Source organism: Dipodomys ordii, unplaced genomic scaffold (assembly GCF_000151885.1).
Source record: "Dipodomys ordii isolate 6190 unplaced genomic scaffold, Dord_2.0 Scaffold58, whole genome shotgun sequence".
Taxonomy (NCBI): domain Eukaryota; kingdom Metazoa; phylum Chordata; class Mammalia; order Rodentia; family Heteromyidae; genus Dipodomys; species Dipodomys ordii.
In genome coordinates, this window is record NW_012267274.1 from 9,825,216 (window position 1) to 9,848,697 (window position 23,482).

Below are 23,482 nucleotides of genomic sequence, written 5' to 3' on the forward strand. Positions count from 1 at the left end.
AGCGGTACCATTTCCACCAGGTTTATGCGAACTGACAAGTTTCTCAGGGCACAAGTTCGTTTGTGGAATGTGGTGGCAGTGGTTGTGTCCTAATTCTTTCTTAGGGTTTGCCAGTGTTTGGTCACGTGCCCTTATTCAGGGCTAGGGGAGGCTAGCACTGAGCCCTGGGCCTTCCTTAGGTGCTACAGCCACTCCAGTCCTGGACCACTAGGAGATGGTTGGCCCTGCTCAGAGACACTAGCTCAGTAACCTAGGAGTAGAAGTATGGAAGGACTACCAGCTTCAGAGGATCGAGTCCACAGTTTATCCCACAACTGATATAGTAGATTTTTTTAGAGCTTTGCTGAGATTCCCAACTTTTAAAAACATACATATGAAACATTTATTTGCCAGACACTGGTGACTCATGCTACCTAACCTCGCTACTCAGGAAGCTGAGATCTGAGGATTGTGGCTCAATGCCAGCCAGGGCTGGAAGTCTCATGGACTCATCTCCAGTGAACTACCAGAAAACCAGAAGTGGTGCTATCGCTCCAAGTGATAAAGCTCTAGCCTTGAGCAGAAAAGCCCAGGAATAGCATCCAGACCCTGAATTCAAGACCCATGACCAACCAAAAAATTATTGAAAAATGTTTTAAACATTATTTGTAAGTAGTTGTATGAAGTGTTTTTGACTTTTGTTGTTGTTGGTGGTGGTGGTGAGGCTTGAACTCTGGGCTTGGGCGCTGTCCCTCAGCTCTTCAGCTCAAGGCTAGTGCTCTACCATTTGAGCCACAGTGCCACTTCCCATTTGGTGGTTTATTGGAGATAAGTGTCTCATGGACTTTCCTGCCCGGGGTAGGTTTGAACCAGGCTCCTCATCTCTCAGCCTCCTGAGTAGCTAGGATTACAGGTGTGAGCCACCGATGCCCCGCTTGACTTACATTTCTTTAGATTTCCTTGTGTTTGTCTCAAAAAAGAGTGACCAAGTTGACAATTACTCTATTATATCTGCAGTTGTTCTGGAATTCAAAATCTGCAGGTAGGTCTTGTCACTGAATGCCTTTACACCATCCAGCTGGGGCTTTTGTGTAGACAGACGCATTGCACTGATGATGACAGACTCCAGCTTAGTCGGTGGGCAGCAGCCAGTTGCAGATCCTTAGTCTGAGAAAAACCCTAAGGTGACTTTGAATTTTACCTCCTCTTGATTAGAATGTTACAGACGATCTCAACATCTTGATAATTCCCATTAGGGCCCCAGAGCTCTGCCTTCTTTCGAGAACATCTCTTGCAGCTGCCATTAACTTTTGAAGATCTCTAAATGCTTCTTCAAATGATGCTATTTTTGAAGTAATCAGAGTTGAACTTGAGCCCAGTCTTGGAAACACATCCTTGCTGTTCTGATGTTTTGTCATATGAACGGTCTCTGGGACAGGCCACCTTTCTTCAAGTCTGGTGGGTTGGGGAAGGGGCAAATCCAAGAAAACTATGCTTTCTTGATTATGAAACTTTCTCAAGGTAGTCTCTTCCTGCTCTTATCTTCTGTGCATTCAGGAGAATTTGGCTTCAGTTTTGTCTTGACCTCAGCAGGTGCTTGGGTCAGTTTTTCACTTGAGTGAGGGCCTGTGGAAGAATTGCATCCTAATTTCACAGCACGTCACAAGCTCTTAGAATCCTGAAGCAGGAATTTCACTGCTGTAAAATCCACTTTGTTATTAGTAGTGGATAGATTTTCATATAGGTGCTAAGTAGTTCAAAGCAACTTTTCCCTAATGAATCCAATTACAGGCAAGCACCAATTTTGTTTTGTTTTTGTGCCTATACTGGGGCTTGACCTCGGTGCCTGGGAACTTTACCTTAGCTTTTCTGCTAAAGGCTGATGCTCTACCACTTGAGCCATGCCTCCACTACCAACTTTTTGGTGGTTAATTGGAGATAAGAGTCTTCTAGACTTTTCTTGCCTGGGCTGTCTTTGAACTATGTTCCTCAGATTTCAGTCTGCTGAGTAGTAGGCTTATAGTTGAGTCACGGGTACCTGGCTCAACTGCTGTTTTTTTTAAAGTATTATATATAATAAATGAGGTAGAGTCGAGGGCAGTTTCAAGTACATCTCCATCCAAATATTTCCCAAAGCAATTTTCATTTCTATTTCTAATACAAAGATGAAACTTCCAAATGTGTACATGTAGAATGGACAGTCTGGAATCTGCTGACTCTTCTGAGAGTTCTCTTCTATGAGTGTTGCTGCTACTTTACTGTTGCCTAGAACTAGAAGGCTGATAGCACACATCTGTGTTTGCAGATGTTTAATAGCTCTGCACTCTTTTTTCCTTTTGTGGTATTAGGGTTTGGACACAGGGTCTTGTGCTTGCTAAGCAAAATGTAATACCACTTGGGCTACACCTCGGACCTTTGTGCTTTAGTTATTTTTCAGCTAGGGTCTGTGCTTCCTGTTTAGCTTCAATTTACAGGCATATGCTACATGTCTAGTTTGTTATTTGAGGTAAAATCATGTTAATTTTCTTCTTCTTCTTTTTTTTTTTTGCATGGCCTAACCCTGAACTGTGATTCTCCTATTTCTGTTTACCAAGTAGCTGGGATTATACCTGTCCCCTTACCTAATCTTTACTGAATAATATCACAGTACTTGTTAGGCCTTTGTTTTATTTTTATTTTTATTTCAGTCCTGGGGCTTGAAATCATGACCTGGGTGCTGTCCCAGAGTTGTTGTTTTTTTTTCTCAAGGCTAGTGCTCTACCACTTGAGCCATTTCTGGCTTTTTGTGGTTAATTGGAGATAATAATCTCATGGACTTTCCTACTATGAGCTGGCTTTGAGGACCTGAGATCCTCAGATCTCAGCTCCTAGGATTACCAGCTCCCAACTTAGGCCTTTGCATATGTGCACAGTAAAACAAGAGAATAATAAGAATAATTCTTGTTACTAAAGACAGCAGTTTATTCTAGATCATCATTGTTATCAGCACTCTTTACTTGAGATGAAGTTTGTTGATCTGACAGCTTTCTCCCTTGATTTCTGAGATTGTCATTGATGAAGTGAGTTGTTGATATAGCTTTGTGCTAGACATGTTTTCATGCCTTCATACAATCTATCTCTTGTATAAGAAGCCAGGGAATTAACACAAGTCTGACAAAGCCTGGTATTTCTGCTGTCTTCAAGATTCTAACAAAACTTGAAGTGATTCCTCAGAATAGTCATGGTAATTACAATCAGAAGTTGTTTGTCTGAAGTAGTACTTGCAGAAGAAAAATGTCACATATCTTCTACCAAGTCCAAGTCTATTCTCATGAACTCTGCAGAGGAGATAAGAGCTGGAACTCCCGGTAAAAACACACCTTTACCCACAGCTGCAGCAGGAAGCTCTTCCACCTCTGTCTCCTGATCGTCATCTGAGCTTCAAAAATGTCCAGGTGACCCTGAGGAAAATGAACTTCAAAATTCTGTAAAGTTTTCCTTTGAATTTGAGCCAGTTTTTCCTCCTCTTCCCCTCCTCCTTTTTCCCCTCCCCTCCTCTCATTCCTTCTTCTCCTTCCTCCTCCTCTTCCTTTTCTGGGACTGAGATTTGAACTCAAGATCTGATGCTTTTGCTCACAGGCTGGTTCTGAGCCCTGCCTCCTGGCCCTGTGCTGCCTTATTATTATTTTTATGTTTATTACCATCTTTCTTTTCCGCTCACAGGCAGTGTGCTTATGTGTGGAATCTGAATCCAAGTGTTCTGTTTTGTGCTGGTCAAATGTAATAAAACAGGGGAGGCTTCTAGATATTCTCCCTCCCCTAGCCCCCCAACCCCCAGGTTTAGTCTTTTGACTCATTAGACTCTAAATTGAAGACACTGCTTCTGTAGGCTTCTGGTGGGCATTACAGGATTTTATTGGGATTTAGAAGCTCATCTTCCTTCTGGATTCAAAAGTTCCTGTAATTATCTTGTTGAAATCATTATCCTTAGAAGATTGATTTTTTTTGGTGCATTCCTCTGAGACACATTCTTTAGCTTTGTTTCAAAATTTATTATTCTTATCTTTCTTGGTTTCTTTCATCTTTTACTCTGAGTGAGTAAGTGAAATCTCATACCTGACCTTTGGCTTTCACTTTTGCATCTTTGGAAGTTTTAGGACTGTTAAGGATTTGAATTCCATAGTCAAGCATACTCCTACCATTTGCCAATTTAATATCTTTACTATCTCTTTGAGTTCCATTTGAAGAAGCACTTTTGAAGTAATTTGATTATCATTTGAGTATGATACTTCTTGGCATTTAATAGGTACTTGGGATGAGGAATTGATTTTTGGTCTCTCTGGGCAAGTCAATTTTTTCACTTGATCATTTTAGGCCTTGCCTTCTTTTTCTATGCCAGTGACAGAATTAGACTAACAATTTTTTAGAGATTGATCTCTAGCAGTGCTGAGAAGGCAGGAGAAAAGACCTTCTCATGCTTGCTGGACTTGGAAGCAGGTGCTGATGGCCATGGAATGCTTTGTTTTTAGGATGTAACATTTTTCCACTGACCTTCTAGTACTTGCCACATGTAGCTACTGAGCATGGAAATGTGGCCAATGTGACTGAGGGTTTCTGTGAGTGCTAAATGTAACAAGGAATGGATTATCATTCTGGACATTTTATTGAGCAATCAGCCATAACCATTACAAGAAATCTTCAGAAGTTAGCATTGGGATCCAGGCCCCTGGAAACCAAGGATTGCATGTAGCTTTTTTGATCTTTAGCAACTGAGAACAAGCAGAAGAGGAAAGACATAGAGCCTGAGTTTAGAAATGAGACCAGAGAGTAAAAAGAAAAAGAAGAAGAAAACCAAGTTTATGGTCACCCTCTGAGGAGCCAGGATGCCTTCATGTCACCCGGAAGTACTTCTTCTCCAAAGGTCCAAGGCTAAGGACTTTGCTTTATTTGCCCAGGTATGGGAGCAAGGAATACATTTGAGGATGATAGCCACTAAAGATGCCCTGTCCTATGTGCAAACAAAAAGGGCACTGGAAGTGGGAGTTAGGATGAGATTCAGAAGGGCAACTAGTGGCCATGTCTGACCGAAGCTACCAGTGACCCTTTATAGCCCCAGCCAAGACCATCCACACGGGAGGGGCAGAGCCCTGCTTAACTCTGCATGTTTGGCAAACCTGAGTCTTAATCATCACAGGGACCATCTTTTCAGCTTTTCTCTCATGTCTTGGACCCTTATCTTCTGTGATGGGAGTTGTGGGAAGTTCTCCAAAGTGGAGATTTTTCTCCTCTCTCCTGTACCCAAGAAGACATTGCTGGTCATGCCTGAATGTCTGACCTCCCCCATCAGTTGGGTCAAATTTTTCTACAAAATCTGGGATCCACTATTGATTTTTCACCCTGATCACACAGGGAAATAAAAAGGGAGCAGTGGAATGAGGACATATACTCTGGGCCCTGCCGCCACCACTGCACCCAAGGGCGAATTTCCCATGTAGTCTATATTATTGGAGTCTCCCCTGGTGCTCTAGAAAGTAGTCATTTGCTTTCTCTTTCAATCCTTGTACTTAGTTTTGCATTTCAAGGTCTTTGGGAGTTTTGTTATCTTAGCCAGCACTAGCTAGAATGCGCCATTCTGTAACTCTTAGACTCCTGTGTGACCAAGGGAGGGAAATAGTATGAAAGGGCCTTTTAAGAAAATCCAAACAGCAGTAAAGTACAGAACCCGAAGGAAACAAGAACCTTATAGTTTACCAATAGGTGGATAGGCAATACAAGTTTGTTTCAGTCTGCCAGATAAGTGTAGTTTAAATTCAGTTCTGTGTGTCTCTCTGTGTTTGTCTCTCGCTCTAGTTGTACTAGGCAAACACTCTACCACTTGAACCATGTCTCCAGTCCTTTTTGCTTTAGGTTCCTTTTCTTATACAGCCATATGTTTTTGCCCTGACTGGCCTGTGACCATGATCTTCCTAGTTATGCCTTCCACATAGCAGGGAATTGAAATGTAAACTATCATACCTGGGTTATTTGTTGAGATAGATTCTTGCCGACTGAGTTTTTCTCAGATTAGTTTTAAACTACTTCTTGATCTCTGCCTTCTGAATAGCTTGAGTTACAGGTATGAACTACTGCACCAGCCAAGATTCGGCTCTCTTTTGATAAGTTTTGACTTTATTTTGTTATGTTGCTCTGTCTTATGATTATATCTTCAGTACAGAGAATATTGTTATCTTAAGGAAGGAAACAAGGTAAAGGAACCAGTAAGTAGGAGATAAAGCTTACTTGCTTTCTTACATATACATATATTCTTATACTTCCCCCTCAAGTCTTTTTCATGCTGCTATTACATTCCCTCCTCCAACTCTCTTTTCCTTTCTTGGACATGCATCAAGGAAAGGACACATCTAGTTTCTGCCTGTTAATCCTACAGTTAAACAGGCAACAGGTCTCCCAGGGTGATGGCATCTGTGAACTGCAGAGTGAGGGTAGTGTGCTTTATTATTCATCCTGTCCTTACAAATCAAATATTGGTCTGATTTTCAAAACCATTTTCATGACAGTGATGTTCCATTTAATCCCTGGAGCTAACAATATGTGATCAGTTTCCCTTAACAAATGACCTTCTTTAACTCCATTAGCTCGTAATTAATTTGCTAGTATGTAACCAAGATAATTAACACTCCTGATTAGAGACAGGCAAAAGAAGAACTTCTTTTTTCACGGTCAAGGCAAACATTGATTAAAATTCGAGCTGTTTTCTAATTTTCCTTACGATTTTATCCAGTGACAGTGGTGCGTGGTGATTTGTGGTGGTTGTTTAAACAATTAATTTGTAGGTGTGATGGATATATCTTGCCATCAAGCACTTTATTACTGATATGTTGCATGACTTGGATTTCTTTTCCTCAGAAACAAGATTATAAAGCATAAGAATCATAGCCATGTTTAATGGAGACTTCAAGTACCTAGAGCTGCTTTCAAGTTGTGAATAGCAAGATTGGGCTAGGAAGGGGAGAATGAACTCTCTAGTAGCAACCGTTACCATGAGTATTATCTTTTTGGTGGTCTGCCCCATCATAGTTTACAAAACCCTTTCATTCTGTTTCTTGTTTAGTCCTCATTACTCTGTATTGCAGATGGTGAGGAAAGATCAACCTATCAGCTTTCAGATGAGAGCGTAGCCCCCCGAGAAGTGTCATAAGTTGAGAGAGTTATTGATGATGCCATGCTGACTGAGCCCTGTTTCTAGCTACTTTTTCTAGAGGCTGATGACAATGTCAGATGATTCAGGGCTTCTTGCATCTTTCAAGAACATTTTCACGCAATACAAGAACAGGGTTAAGACTAAAGTAGGCAAGGTACCTTAAGGCACAAAGTTGAAGGAGCCTTGCCTTAGATTTTGTGCCCTGGGAAACCCAGGCCCTGTACCACAGCTGGCTAACATCTACTGGGAGTTAAGGCCTGCCTATCTGCCTGCTAAGCATTTGCTGTATTATCTCATTTCTTTCCTCCCCCACTTCCCTCCACCCCACCCCTCCCCACGCCCGCCACAGTCCGGTGATGTGGGTATTATTAACATCTCCATTTTTTTTTCCCTGAGAGGGAGGAGAGGCTTGTCCAGAACCACAAGGCTAAAGGTGGCAGCTTGGTTGGGATGCTTGGCCACCTGGCTCCCGGGACAGTGCTGTTCTGGATGATTCTTTCATTTCCCAGATAAAGAAATGCCCTACTTGGTGTTTCTCAGAGAGGGTTTGGGGGAGGCAGAGAAAGCCCAGTGTCTTGTGTGGCCTTGGGAATGTAACTGCTGTGGGGAGTGGGTGGAGAGGACACAGGACACAGGAGTCTCCCTCCGTCCAGGTCCCCCCCTCCCCCTGGGGAGAACCCTGCTGATAACTGGCCTTTACAGCCTCCCTATCATAAAGACAAATTGTTCTTCTCTTCTCACTGTCTTCTGAGGTGGAGGATGAAGCAGGCAAGCTCAGCAGTGGTAAGGGTGGGGCTCAAGTGTAGCTAGGGCTAAGCCTTGGGGGCTTTTAGGAGGATCATTGCCAGGGAGCCCTTCCAGAGAATCTCTTTAACCCCAGCCTGGGAAGCATTTGCTCTTTGGGACCAGGAGAGAGGCACGGCAGGGGGGGAAGGGCCCCCAGGACCATGAGCAGCGCCCTGAAGAAAGATAGCCTAGATCCCTGCATGCCGGTGGGCAAAATCTAGAATAGCAACTGATTGGAGAGGCTATGATCTATAATTTACACGCAGCTCCTTCCAGAAAGGACTGGAGGCTGTCTTCCAGGGGATTTGTAACTGCCGGTTTTGCTTTGATGAAACTAAAAGGATTTCAGGTGGCCCCTTGTGTGAAGTGTTACAGAATTCAGAGCATCTGTGAAGCAGCTTCTCACGTGGTAACTTCTTTTATCCCTCAGCTCCCATGGACCAGATGGATAAACTGAGGCTCCGAGGGTGCAGTAACTTGTCCAGGATTTAAACCCAAGTCTACTTGGTTGGTGCGGCATCCAAGACTGTGTCCAGGGAGGCAGATGGTGATACCATTGCACAATGGTACCACATCTCCTTGGGGCTAGAGCCATTTTAGGCATGACCTAGTTCTGCAAATTACCCAGATGGTGGTAACCACCCACCACATACTGGACCATATTTCTATTCAAAACTTGGGTCTTGGCTACGCCTGAATGGAATGTCCCTGTTATATAGAAGGAGGGGGAATGGGGTAAAATCTGACCATCTGTACACTTTGTACTGACTTACTCATAGGACACATATTCCCTATCTCTGTGATGAAAGTGTTGACATGCAGGTGCTGAGGCCCTTAAGAATATGTCTCTGGAGCCTGATTGTTTGGTTCAAATACTGGTTGTGCCATTGGGCAATGGAGTGGTCAGTTTGGGCTGTTATGATAAATACCACAGACTGGGTGGCTTGAATGATAGACATTTTCACCTCACAGTTTTGGAAGCTGGATATCTGAGATCCCGACTGGTTCCTTCTGAGGTCTCACCTTGGTTTACAGATGGCTGCCTTCTTGTTGTCATCTTTATGAGGATAGCTTGCTGTCTCTTCCACTTTTAATAAGGACACCAGTCATATTGGAGTTCCACCCTTATGCTCTTATTTAACCATGATTAGGTCCTAAAGATCCTGTCTTGAATTGCAGTCACATTGGAATTTGGAGCAATAACATAAATTTTGAGCAGTGAGTGGCAGGGGCCCCCACCACTCACTTAGTTTAGCCAAGAGCGTCCCTAACTCTCAGTTGCCTCATCTCTTCCAGGAGGATGATAAAAAATAACTGGCTTATAGTTTTAAGGGGAATTAAGAGAGATAATACTTGAATACCAACATATGGCAAGGATGGTGTGATAGCCATCGCCATCGTTGCTGTCAGTCTCCTCTTCCTCATCACTCCTACCATGAGGTTATTTTTTCAGTTTGAAGAGAAATAACCAGGACCCAGATAGCTGCTGGCTTTTTATTTATTTCTAATCTCTGTAGTCACAAATCAAAGCTGCAAAGATCTTGACCTTGACACACAATACTGATTTTGAAAATGAAGAATCTGAGGCCCAGAGCTAGTGTCTCAGCTGGAGTCAGAGTCTCTCATCTTCCTTTGTTTTATGCCATGTTTGGTTTTTTTGAGCCATTTTAATGATCAGTAAGGCCCAGGATATGGTTCCCTTCTCTAGCAGGACCACACATGGACTCTGTGGAGAATTTAATTTGTTTTTTTCCCTTCGTGTTTTATGGGCTGCTTTTCTTGTGTCTTAGCAGAGTTCCTGTCACATAGTGAATGATTCAGTCATTAATTACAAATTCCCTATCCATGGGGTCCCAGCCTACCTCCTCTCCACAGACAGCCTCCCAGCTCTGGCTGAGATGACAGCATACCCTTCCAAGGGCAGCCTAACATTTCCTTGCCTTATCCCATCCGTGCATCTGTGTCTCCCTGGAAATTTGGACAGAAGCATTAATCCACCAAGCTTCACTCAGAAGGGCACAATGACTCACTTGTTTTGACAGTGCAATATCTAGCTAAAAATGTGCAGAAGCTAAGAAACCAAAAATCCCAATGTAACTCAATTGTTTCCCACTCTAATAGCATTCCCACCATCTTCCTTCCAACTATGCTTAGTGGGGTGGGCACAGTGTGTTTGGAGAAGGGGTGTGGACTTCTGGCTCATATGTCTTCTCTCTACCAAAGATGGCTTTTGCGATGGGCATGTCACCTAGTTCTGGCCAGTAGGAATTGAGGGAAGATTTCCTGGGATTTTATCTAGATGACATGATCTCCTCCACCCTCATATTAAGGATGTAAGACTTTGGGGTGGGGAGACATTTGCAGCACCAATCTTAACACCAGGAGGGGTAGGCCAACATGAGATACTCCTGGAGGATATGCCCCAAAGCTCCACCTCAAACCTCCTACCCGCAGACTTTTTGTTCTATAATATGACAGCCTGTACTTTTTTTTTTTTTTTTGATAGGTCGTGGGGCTTGAGCTCTGGGCCTGGCACTGTCCCTGGGTTCTTCAGCTCAAGGTGAGCACTCTATCACTTGAGCCACAGCACCACTTCCGGTTTTCTGGTGGTTAATTGGTGATCAGAGTCCCACAGACTTTCCTGCCTGGGGTGGCTTTGAACTGAGATCCTCAGATTGCAACACTCAGATTTTTCCTCAGATTTTCACACTCCTAGCTCCTAAGTAGCTAGGAATGTGAGCCACTGGTGCCTGGCTGACAGCCTCCACTATTTAAGCTAGGTTTTTGTGGTGTTACTTGCAGTGAAATGCCATCTCAACTAGAACTATCCAAACAAAGACAACCAAGTGTAATATCTACTAGTTATGCCTGGAATCCCAGAAATCCAGGGCAATGGACAGAGTCAGAAGGGACCGAGGGCTGGTCTCATGGTTCTGTACTAATCTGATCACTCCTTTTGAAGGCCATGGAAAGAATGGTCCTTGGGTTCTCTTGATCTGAATTTCTTTTAAAAACAAGTCTCAAAGTTTAAAAAAAAATTCTCTTTTTTTATTATTATGAAAATACCGTACAGAGGAGTTACAATTACACGGGCAAGATAACGAGTACATTTCTGATCAAGCATTGTTGCCTTCTCCTTTGTTTCCCCTTCCTATCCCTTCCCATCTCTCCCCTCCCCCTACCACCATTGTTGCTATGGGTCCACCTGTACCCTCATTTAAACGATTTGTTTTTTCCCTTCCCCTCCACAAATTATAACAACATCAAATACAATGAAAGCAGGGGTTATATTGTGGGGGCGGGACATACAAAGCAACAAGGAAATCATCTTATAACTATGTTAGAAACAATGGCATGAAAGAAAAAACATTTGAATCCTTATCTTGGGGTTCATTTCACCTAACATCAACTTATCTGACCTTTTCTGCTTGTCTCAGACATATACTAGTTATTGCAAATAAGGGAAACCATGAGGCCTATGTTTCTTTGGGCCTTTTTTCCAAGTCTTTCCATTTCCAAACAAATGGGGCAATGTCATTCTTTCTGATGGAGACATAGAATTCCATTGTGTATATATACCACATTTTCTTGATCCATTCATCTACTGAGGGGTATCTGGGTTGGTTCCATATTTTAGCTATGGTAAATAATGCTGCAATAAACATAGTTGTGCTGGTAGCTTTAGTATGGTCTTGTTTGTGATCATTTGGATAAATGCCCAAAAGTGGGATTGCTGGGTCATAGGAAAACGCTATGTGGAGTCTTTTGAGGAACCTCCATACTACTTTCCAAAGTGGTTGAACAAGTTTACACTCCCACCAACAATGCAGTAAGGTTCCCTTCTGTCCACATCCCCTCCAGCATCTGTTTTTATTAGAGTTCTTGATTATAGCCATTCTAACTGGGGTGAGGTGGTATCTCAATGTTGTTTTGATTTGTATTTCTTTTATGGCTAGGGAGGTTGAACATTTCTTCATGTGTCTATTGGCCATCCTTCTTTCCTCTTCAGAGAAGTTTCTCTGTAAGTCTTTAGCCAACTTATTTATTGGGCAGTTGTTTCTTTGACAATTTGTTGTTGGGGGGTTTAATTTTTTGAGTTCCAAGTATATTTTAGATATGAGGCCCTTGTCTGTTGTATGGCTAGTGAAGATCTCCCAATCCGTGGGCTTTCTATTGATCTTGCTAGCTAAGTTCTTTGCCATGCAGAAGCTCTATAATTTCATGCAATCCCATTTGTCCAACCTTTCTTTGATTTGTTGTGTTTCTGGGTCTCTATTAAGAAAATTTCACCTGTGCCAAGGAGACCTAGGGTTTAAAAAATAAGGGAAGCTTCATGAATTTGCGTGTCATCCTTGCGCAGGGGCCATGCTAATCTTCTCGGTATGGTTCCAATTTTTGTGTATGTGCTGCTGAAGCGGATACTTGTTTTTGTTTTTGAGAATAACATATTGTTGAGGTCTAATGAAGTGAACTTTGGGAGAAAAGTGCTCAGATTAAGTGTACAGCTAGGTTCATCTTTACATACCCAAAGGACTCCCTGCTGTTAGCAATGTTCCCAGCAGGCCAACCCTGCCTCTTTCTAGCCAGTACGCCACAGTAGCTCCATCCTCATCTATCCCTTTGCCCCACTGATGAGTCTTAACCTCCTTTTATGCTGGTGAGATTTATCCCTGCAGTTCTATATATCAGTGATTCTTTCTTAGCTCTGAGTAGCATTCCACGATGGAATTATTCCATGAGTGTATCCCACTGTTGATGGACATTTGGGTTGTATCCAGCTTTGGCCATTCTAAGTGACCTGCTAAGAACATTCTCATATAGGTGTTTCAGTGGAAGGCTTTTTGAAATACTACTTTGAACCTAGACTTTACTGAGACAACTGAATTGGTTAAGAATGGGTGGATCCATGTTGGAGAATCAAATATGTTCACAGCATTAACTCAATTCTGTCACAGGAGTTTTAACTGACAACAAGTATGTCTCCATAAGGTCTTGCATTTAGTCACTGACTCTTCCTGCCAGGTTGGTGGTGAGGTTCTTGGCAGGTGCAGCGATGGGAAGACATCTTATTTCCAGTCAGGGTGGAGATTTTAAGATCACTTGGATATAGTTCTCAGGCTTGTCTCACTCTGTAACATGAGTCAGATGGTTTTTCCATATCACCTTCCTTTCTGGGGACCCTTGCCTTTGTGTCACTGACCCGGGGGTGCAGCCTGAGAAACAAGGTGCTGTGGCTTGGATCCAGCCTTCTCAAGAGTTCCCTCCTCATCGGCTCTGACCATTGCCAATCTCTGCCCACCCCACAGCTGTTTCTCCACACCCATCTCCATCTCTCAGCTGGATTCTGCATTTCCATTTCAGGTGCAGATCCTGTAAATGGCCACTGAAGACTAAAATGGGCCATGCCACAGATGTGCTGCCTTGGATGTTTCCATGGTCATGACCAACATGTGACATATGGCACCAGCTGGGTATGTGGCTGCCATGTTTCCCAGGTGAGGAAGGTGGAGCTGTGGGAGGTACATGACTGGCTCCAAGGCCATGCGACCAGGTTTCTAGCCAGGCTGCCTCTTCTATCTAGTTTGTCCAAGGTGAGGACAGACTGGGAAATACTGAGTAGGCAAAGGTCCCAGTGTGGGGCTATGGCTTGACCTAGGCCCCAGAGCCCACCTAGTACTTGCTCATGACCTACGTCACTCTAGGGAACCACTAGAGCCTAGTACAAACCAGGGGACAGGGGACAGGTACTGAGTTGATCACAGCTGGAAGCTTCAGATACAGTCCCCTTTGGACTCTTTTCTGCAAACAATTAGTGTAGGAGATGCTGAGTGGTACCCTGAGATGTCAGGATGGCCACAGAGCAGCTTGGGGCCTGGGAAGACCAAGTGGGGTCCTGAGAATGGGGAGGAGACTTAGCATGGCTCAGGTTGGCAGTGGGAATCTGTCTGAGACTGATCCTTTCCAGGCCTTTTTTGCTAGGCCAGTTCTGGGAAGTGGTGCGCACCGGCAGGTCCAGGCTCCATATAAGATGTCATGATTTAGCCCTTCCCTAACATTTTCATGGAGCCTGCATTTTGTGGGCTCTGCTCTGGAGGAAGCCACCAGTGGCTTCTCTGCTGCCTTCCTTACCCAGGAGATTGAAGTCCAGGCCTCAACAAACTACCCTCCGCCATTTGCTTTTGTATTGCGTATGGACCAAGAAAGGTTTTCACATCGTTAAATGGTTGCATGTGAAATACTTGCACAAATACACAATATAACCCATTTTGGCTTTTGTCCTGAAAGCCTGAAATAGTTATTACCAAGTTCTTGGTGTGGTTGTTTTCAGAGACTAGTCAAGGGGTAGCAGGCTAGCTGCGGAGAGACCTGGCTTTGTCCACATCTTGTCTGCTCTCTTGGATATCTTCTGTAGGGTGGGCAGGTTGTGGGGTTACCTGATCTCAGGCTCTCTCATGAGATCCCTCACACAGAGAGGGCCTCTGATGTCTGAATCTCACCCCCTAAGAGCAAGCCCACCATTTTGGCCTCTCCACCAGTCTTCCCAGGGCCACTGGCACTTCTGTGGTCACTCCTGTTGGTAGCAGGTGTGTTCCTGCCAACCCAGCAGCATCTTGCGGATGAAATCTAATGAGCTGCGTTTAACAACAACATGGGCCTGCCATGTGGCTTCCTCCCGGGGCGGCCCATCTGTCAGGCTGGGGAGGCCACTCTCCGTGCAGCTGGAAGCCTCCCTAGCCATCAAATCAGGGAAGGGCTGAGCTCCCTCAAGCCAGGCCCAGCACACAGGCCTCGCAGTCTCCATGCTCAGCCTGCGCCAGCTCCTGGCGACCCTCCAGGCTTCCAGTGATACTACCAGATGGTGCCTAACGGAGGGTGAAAACGTTCTCAAGAAGGGCTGGGCACAGGGCAGTGGGGAGAGGCCTGCCAGGCAGAAGGCACCCTTATCGTGGCTGTGGGGAGGACTCCAGGTGTGCTCTGCCTTGACTTGGGCCAACCAGCTTTTAATCTTGACTCCTTGCCAACTGCCCTTCCTTTCCTCTCCTGTCACTGTCCCTAGAGACCTGCCAGCTAGATTCTTACTATTGCAGAAGACCAATAAAGGTGAGTTGTTGGTAGGGAGTTTGGCTGCACTGTGGCCATCTTACCTGCACATATCCAGAAGCATCATCTCTAGCTCAGGTCAACCTTCAGCCTTTCTCCTTTCCTGGTATAAGAAGTGGTTCACAGCCTAGGCTCAGTAGTCCATAGTCCAGGCTGGGCTGTGGGCCACAGGTAGGCTGTTCAGGTTCACTGTTCACCCTCACATGAGGACTGTGATGGATGATCTCTTAGTCATTAATGGCTTCAAGCACATTGAGAGGTCAGCTTTACAAATGATGGCTAGCCTTCTCCTCCTCCTCTAGCCTCTCAAGCTCCACTCAGGTAGAGGAGCAGGAGGACAGGGTAGTTGAGAGAGTCCAGCAGGACCAGGGCAGATCCAGCTTCACGTCCTGGTAAGGCAATCGTTGTCTAAGTCGATGGAAATGTGCCAGTCTGTTTAGGGACAGTGGGTGGCTTGCTTCATGTCTGAATGAGGAAATCTGTGTGTGTGTGCGTGTGTGTGTGTGTGTGTGTGTGTGTGTGCATGTATGTGTGCATCTGTATGTGTTCATGTGTGAGCACATGTGCATGTGTGTTGGTAGACTGCACAGATGGTGCACTGTAAAGGAAGTGCCATTGTGCAAGCAAAGGGACCTCGGACTTTCTGATGGAGTTGGAGAGCGTGCAGTGACTCGACATAATGAAATGGGTACTTGAGGTTGTGAGGGGCCCACAACCAAGGAGAAGGTAGAAGCTTGGCGCACACAGGCACTGGTGGGCACTGTTGGAGGTACTGTTTTGAAAGCAGATGCCCCTGAGATTTACTTTTAAACTCATCTAAGATCCCTCTGCCTTCCTGATGAGGCCTGGCATGGGTTTTGCCAGCCCAGGGGCAGCCTGCGCACAGGTGAGGGCCAGGTGAACACAAACTGGGGACTGTAGAAATGTAATGCTGAGACAAAGCCTGGGTTGGTCTGTGGGTGGAGGTCAGAGGCCTCCTTGTCTAAATCTTCAGGGCAGGGAGATGATACCTCAGGGCATGGCTGGGTTTATCTATTCTAGACAGGAGCCTTGGGCCCCTTGAGCTAGCTGTGGCTGGGGATGAAGGCTTGCCTGCAGAGGTTGACCCATGTTCCTGCTGGGTTCTTGGCTAACTCCAGTGTCTGTCTCACTGGCATTTAAAGTGATGAGCCCACAGACTGGGTCTCTCTCTGTCTCTGATGAGACAGAGAGCTTTCAGAAAAGCATTCCTCTAGGTTCCAGAGAAGGAGCTGAGCATGGGAATGTGTTTTTTGTTCTGGTTATAACATCTCAGCAGAAGGGGAGTGAGGGCAGGAAATTTTAAATAAGTGCTGTAGCTTTGGTTCATGTAAGCTTTGTCCCACGGTGGTGCCTTCTGGTTTGGGAATTTTTGCCCAGCTCTGTTAGGAAATGACTGGCCACCTGGGACATGCCTTCTTCTCTCCACAGTGGAAAAATAGATCCCAGCCCTTACCTTGCACTATGGCTTTTTCTTTGGCTTCCTGAGACTGGCCCCTGTGAGCCTGTAGACTTATGTGAAGATGAGATACATCCCCAGGCATAAGAGAGAACCGTGGCAGCGGGACAAAACTGTGCTGTAGAGCATGGAGCTTTTGGAGGTGATGGAAGCTGAGAAATAACATCAACATCTTTATAGTTTTAGCCTTTATCATGTACCAGGCACAATCCTACAGGCTTGACAAGTATTACCATATTGGTTAAAGCAGCTCTATAGGAAGAGTATCATGCTCCAGAGATTCAGAAGAGTCCAAAGGATTTATGGGCTGTGTGTGGGTGTGCGTGTGCGTGTGCGTGTGCATATGTGTGTGTGTGTGTACCCAAGTCCTTGGGCTTTAACTCAGGGCCTGGGCACTATTCCTGAGCTTTTTAGCTCACAGCGAGTGCTCTACCATAACTCTGCTTCTGGCTTTTTGTTGGTTAATTGAAGATAAAAGTCTCGTGGCCTTTCCTGCCTGCGTTGGCTTTGAATTGCAATCCTCAGATCTCAGCTCCCGAGTAGCTAGGATTACAGGTATAAGCCATCAGCACCCAGTTTAGATGTGGTTGTAAACAAATGAACCCAACTCCAAGGTTTGACCTGGGATTATTAGAAGAGGAGCCTTGACAATTATGTTATGGAGGGAACCCAATAGGGAAGAAAGTTTAGGGGGTGGTGGCATCTCCAGAAGATTCACCCCACTTACTTCTCAGGACCCCTCTTTCCCTGGGCACCATACTCAACTGGACTGTTGCAGCCTGGGACCCACCCCGCGGTTCCCCGGGGAGCTGTATCATTCTCAACCCTGTAGGTACCACTTGTAGAATGGGCACAGGGATAAAGAGCTGAGGCCGTGTTGATGTGGAAATGATGCTTGGCTCCACACAGACAAGGAGCGTTCTCTGCCTTGCTGACTCCTGCAGGTGGGTTCTTCAAGGGGCTGGGCTGGCTTGATTCTGCACCACATTTTCTCTCCTCTCTGCATCCACTGTGTGCTGACAGTGGAAAAGAGGTAGAAAAGGGGTAGACGGGTGGCTAGTGAAGAAGAAAATGGGTATTGTGGGGCTTCTCTCTGGTTGGGGTCACATCCTGTGAGGAGCCTGCATTCCTCACTGAGGGGAAAGAGCTCTGAAATGCTCCCAGTAAGCAGACTCCCATTAGAGCAGGCTCAGAATCTCTGCAGTTCCTGTTGCCATGGCAATCAGCCATTCATGAAGAGCCAAGCAGATCATTCCAGAATTCCGCCCCACAGCTTACCCTGTGACCCAGCACAACAAAGAAGCTGAGCCTCTAACTTAAACCTGAGCGGTACTGGCCTCACCTTTGAAGGGTGCATGGCCATAGTTCTGTTTCCTATCTGGAAATAGCTGTGCCCTCATCTGCCTGTTCTGAAAGAATGCGCAGTGTTGGAGGCTCTCAGTCCCGCAGCCCCAGAAAGAATGCATCTTCTTCATGCCCACAAGCCTGATTCCTTTGAACTGACATTGAACACCACTCATGGTGATTTGGCTAGGGGCTTCCCTCTGAGCCTGACAGGTCCCCAGCAACTGTGCTCCAGTAATTGTTTTGTTGGCCATCCAGAATGCCTGTTTCCTGGCTACTGGGTAGATAGAATGAGGTATAGTATATATCAAGGGTCTAACGCAGGGAGGGCCTGGTCCAGGTAGGTGCAAAATGCATACCTCTTCCTGTTCCTTATCTCTGTTTCCCTCTCCCAAGCGCACCTCTCTCTGTTCTTTTCACTCCTCAAAATGAATCAGAAATGTGAAAGCCGAGCAGGCTTCCTGGAGAGTGTGTTCTTTTACTCAAAGTAGGATGACTCTATTTCTGAACTGTTTACTGCATGCCAGGCACAGTTTGCTTGCTGGGTTACTCTTGCATAGCAGTGACCAAATACCAGACAGAAACAACTTCAGGGAGGAAGGATTTCTTTTCATAATTTTAGAGGATTCAGTTTCTGGTCACTTAGCCCCGCTGATTCTGAACCCTTTGTAAAGCAGTAAAACACATTGGTGGGAGCATGTAATGGAGGAGGCTGCTCCCTTCTGGTGAGCAGGAAGCTAAAGGAGGGAATATGGGAAGGGCCAGAGCAAGACGCAGCCCCCAAGTGACCTACTTCCTCTAACCAGGCTCTATAATGCCATCAGATTACCAATCCATCAGAGGATTAATCCATTCATTAAGTCAGAGTCCTCAGGATCTAATTATCTCTGAAAAAGGCCCCTACCAACACAACCAGAGGTATGTTTTACTAATCCCCTAGGCATTTCTCAATCCAATAAAGTTGACAAGATTAACCATCACTAGTCTGTCCCTCGTCATCTATACCTGCCAACTCATCTCTGTAAACTACATATCCCGCCCCTTCCACAAAGCTCCTGTCCATCTCACAGCACAGAAGATGTTTAGTGCTTTGCCACATTCCCCACGGTTCCAACAGTGTTTGAAAGTCTAAATTAACATCTCCTCAGAGGCTCTGGGCAAACTCAATGACACAGAGTAAACATTCCCACTTCAAAAGGGAGAAATAGGAGCATATCAAGATCAGACCAGAGCAAGACTGAAACCCAGCAGTGCAAACACTAAATGTGATAACTCCACATCTAGATCTGGGTGGTGGGATTTTCTGATGGGCTTGAGTGGCCTCACCCCCATGACCTTGACAGTGGCTGCCCATACATCCTGCCTGGTGAGCTGGCTCCACTTGTCTATAGCTTTCCTGGGCAGGCAGGCCACAATCCTGGCTTCTCCTGCATCCTAGCTTCTTCACTGCAGCTGAGCCTTCGTGCTCACAGCTCCATGGGCCACCCTCTCAGGGGCTGCCTGCAAGGATCAGTCCCTACCTCAAGCCCAAGTTGGGAGCACCAGTTCATGGCTCTCCAGTGCTACCCAGATACACGCAGTATGTCCAGCCTCCCACATGGGACCGCTGCAGGGTAGGAGGGACAGAGGAGGAAGCGACATCATCTGCATGGTTTCTTGAGAGCTGAGAAGCTCCTCTTCCTGATCTGTCCTCCTAAGCAAGAGGTGGTGGCTCCGCCCTAGAAACAGGAAGGCTCAGAGTGGCCAGCTTCCCTGCCCCCGTACCTCAGAAGCCTGCTCCCTACACCCTACCACAGCCTGATGTGAATGCCTATGCAAGATGTGTCGCTTTCAAATGGAGAGACTGACCAGTAGGAACAAAACAAAACAAAAAACACTTGGGGATGGGGAGGTCCTAACGCTGGTGGCTCTGTCTGGCTCCTGCCTGCCATTATTCCCTGTAGTCACTTGTTTTCATCTTCGGGCTTCATCATACCTAATGACCACTGGCTGCCTGCACTGGCAGAGAGAAGATGGCAGTCACCCAGGCAGGTGCACGATGCAGCGGTGCCAACTGTGGCCAACAGGGGCGAGCATGGCAGTTGCAGAGCTGAGCCAGTCCACGCACCGAGGGGGGATGGGCACCCCGTCCAGTCCTCTCATGGTGCAGCTGCCACCCAGGTCTCCTTGTCTTTTCCTCATCACCTGGTGCCTGGAAGCCAGGTGATGAAGGAGGGGCACTGTAGCCTCTCCTACAGCAGTGCTGATTCCTCAGTTCCAGCCCCTGTGGGTGTGAGGCCAGGCCCAACAGCCTTGGGTGACCCTGTGTGCTTGGTCCTCCCCTTCTGCTGTAGCCACCAGCTTTGGAGGAGGGAGAGCAGGTGACTGTGTGGAGCATCACTGACTCCCCTGGGACCTTGGAGAGGGAGAACTCCTCCGCGTGGAGTGGAGGAGCAAAGCGCTGAGCAGAGGGGGCTCCTGCGCATGGGCCTGAGCCTGAGGGTGCCAGCCTCCTACTCCGAGCCTCTCCAGGAAGGCAGCTTGGCAGTGGGTCAAGGGTGGTTCCTGGGGACAAGGAACTGTTTTTCACTCTCCCCCTACTTGGAGTCCCATTGTGAAGGGCCACATCCTTAGAACAAGTATGCTTGGAACCTGGGCATGGCCCTGGGAATAGCATTTCCTCTATCCCGTGAGATGCTGGCAGAGACGGAAGATCTAAACTGAGCAACACTGTCAAGTTCAAGAGTAGGGGTGAGGGGCCAGGAGGGAGGTCAGGGGCTCAGAAAGTGAAAAGGTCAGGCTGTGGGGGCCATGAGAATGGGACAGGAAAGGCCAAGTGGACGGCCTGGCTGGTCATGACAAGTCACCTCTTCACATACAACAGTACACTGGACTTGCTAGAACACAGATAGCCAGCCACTGACGTGCCACCTGCCCTGTCCCCTCAGGCAGAGTGAAGAGAAGGATCAGGTGGGCCGGCAGCAGGAGGCAGAGCAGTGCTAGTCTTTGGGCTGCTATCACGAAACTCCACAAACCGAGTGACTTTGTAAGCCACAAAAGTTTATTTCTCATACTGTGGAGGTGGGGACATCCAACATCAAGGAACTGGCAGATCCGTACCTGTACTACTTCCTGTTCACAGATGGCTGTCTCTTCTGTGTCCTTCCATGCAGCAAGAGACAAGGTGTCTTTCTTCGACCTGTTTTCACAGGACAATAATCCTGTTCATGAGTGCTTGGCCTCTCAATCGACTCGTTTCCCTAAGGCCCACCTCTCACTGCCAGCACAGAATTACTGAGGGGGCACACGCATCTAGACCAGAGTATCTGCTCCTCATTTTCACTTTGGTTTCCCTGGTATTGGACAACAGTAATACGAAGCACTTATTTAGTGCTTAGTATATAGCAGACATTGTTCTAAGAAGTTCGAAACCGCTTTATTGAGATAAAATTCACATGCTATTCAACTGACCAATTTGAAGTGTATGATTCAATGACTTTTAGTATATTTACAGAATGATACAGACAGCACAATGAATTTTACAATGTTCTCATCCCCTCCCCCCTACAAGGGAAATGCAGCTGACTCCATTCTTGTTGCGCCAGTCCCATCCATCACTAATTTACTTCCTGTCTCTAGCATTCCCTGTTCCAGACATTTCCCACAAATGATTCATACTCGAGTGGTCCTCGGTGAGTGGCGGCCTTCACTTAGCCTAATGTTTGCAAGGCTCATCCATGCAGCATGTATCATTACTTTGTTTACTTTTATTGCCCAATAACATTCTACTGTGTGGACATATCACATTTTATTTATCCATCCATCAGCTGATAGCATTTGGGTTGTTTTGATTTTTTGGCTATGATAAATATCCATGCGTTTTTGTATGGATATATGTTTTCATTTCTTATTCTCAGAAATGTAGATTTATGAGCTACTTAATCCTCAGAAACTGTAAGAGGTAGGCAAAGGTATTGCCGTGAAGGCTCAGGGAGATGCCTGAGAGTATAGAGCTTGTAAGTGGTAGAGCTAAGCAGGAAGCCAGACAGTCGTGCTGGTCTGTTGCCCTCCTGTATCCCTGGGAAGGTTTCCTGGCACATTAGAAGGGCCATGCTCTCGAGAGACCTAGAACATGGGGGCCTTCTTGGGGACAGGCTCCTCTAATGAACGGCCACCCTACTGTGTGTATGGCTGGAAACAGGGGGGAGTGAAGGTTGACGGGAAGAGGCTATTCGAGAGTTGGATGTGGGTGGTGCTGGCTGTGGCAATGAGCACTTTCAGCTGGGGATGAGACCGTAGGGGAAGGAAGAGTCAGTATTGGGGCTTGAGACATTGGAGAAGTTACAGAAAATCTCTGCAGGGAGGAGTCTTGGAGTTGGAGCTCAAGGTTTTTAGTTTGATAAGCAAGTGCTTATCAAACTCCTGCTTGAGTGATGCCCCTCCAGTCCTGTTTTGCTCTTATTTTTCTTTCATTATTCTAGGCTTCCTACGGATGTTTCTGCAGGAGTTGGAATGACAGGCATGTGCCATTATGCCCAGCCTTCTCTATTGAGATGGGATCTCCTGAGTTTTCCTTCCCAAGTTTGCCTGGAACCACTGTCCTCCTGACCTCAGCCTCCAAGTAGCTAGAATTATAGACACAAGCCACTGTTTTATTTTATTACTTTTTTAAATCTAGTGACATTGAAGCTGCTTTGTCTGCCTGGACTGCCTACCCTTTGTACTGTCCTTTCAATGTTATTGTCATTTGATGACGTGGACGGCCAATTCAGAGGGCTGGGACTCTGGGGACAGCTGATCTTCATCATCTGGAGAAATATCTAGAGTGGCAGTCACCAAGCTAGGAGGCCAGGGAATGAGGGGGGGGGTGCTGGAGCTGATGCTCAGTGATGAGCGAGGCCCCTGTCAGATGCCAATAAACTATTTCAAGGCCAAACTCTAGGCCTGCTGGTGACAAGGGATCATGTGGGTGCTTTTGTCTGCCCTCGCAACAGCTCACCAATGGCCAGGTGGCCTAGTGGACTTTGTGATTAATTGGGCACAAATACAAGTTCACGATGGGGGAAATTCCTAGTACAAAGACTTCCCAACAATAAGGAGGGTCCTGAAGTGATGAGAGATGCAGGGTTAGGGAGGACCTAAGCCTACCAGCAGAGGTTGGTGTGTCCCTTTTCTTCATCCCTCCCTCCCTTGCTTCCTTCCCTTTCTCCCTACCTTCCTTCTTTCCTTCTAGTCCTCTGGGGTTCAAACTAGAATTTTAGTGAGCCACTGGTGGTCAATGCTTCCTATTACTTCTTTAAAAGCAACACCTGCACACATGATTATAAGAATATAGAAAGATCTAATAAAAAGACCAGAAGTGTCCCTCCCGCTCCAGATTCCTAATTGCCTGCCACTGGGAAAGTTACAGGAAGTATGTTCTCAGTCTGCAGAGCTCTGATCCTTGTTTTGATCGCTGCAGAGTGGTCTTACAGGTTATGGACAAAAGTTAATTTGGCCAATTGAAAGTCACTTAAATTGTTCCCAGCCCTTTGATGTTACAGATACTTGATATATTTTTTTTTCTTCCTCCTTTTCCTCCTCCTCTTCCCTTCCTCTTTTTGTGATACTGGTTTACCCTTTTAGCTTTGCTTTTC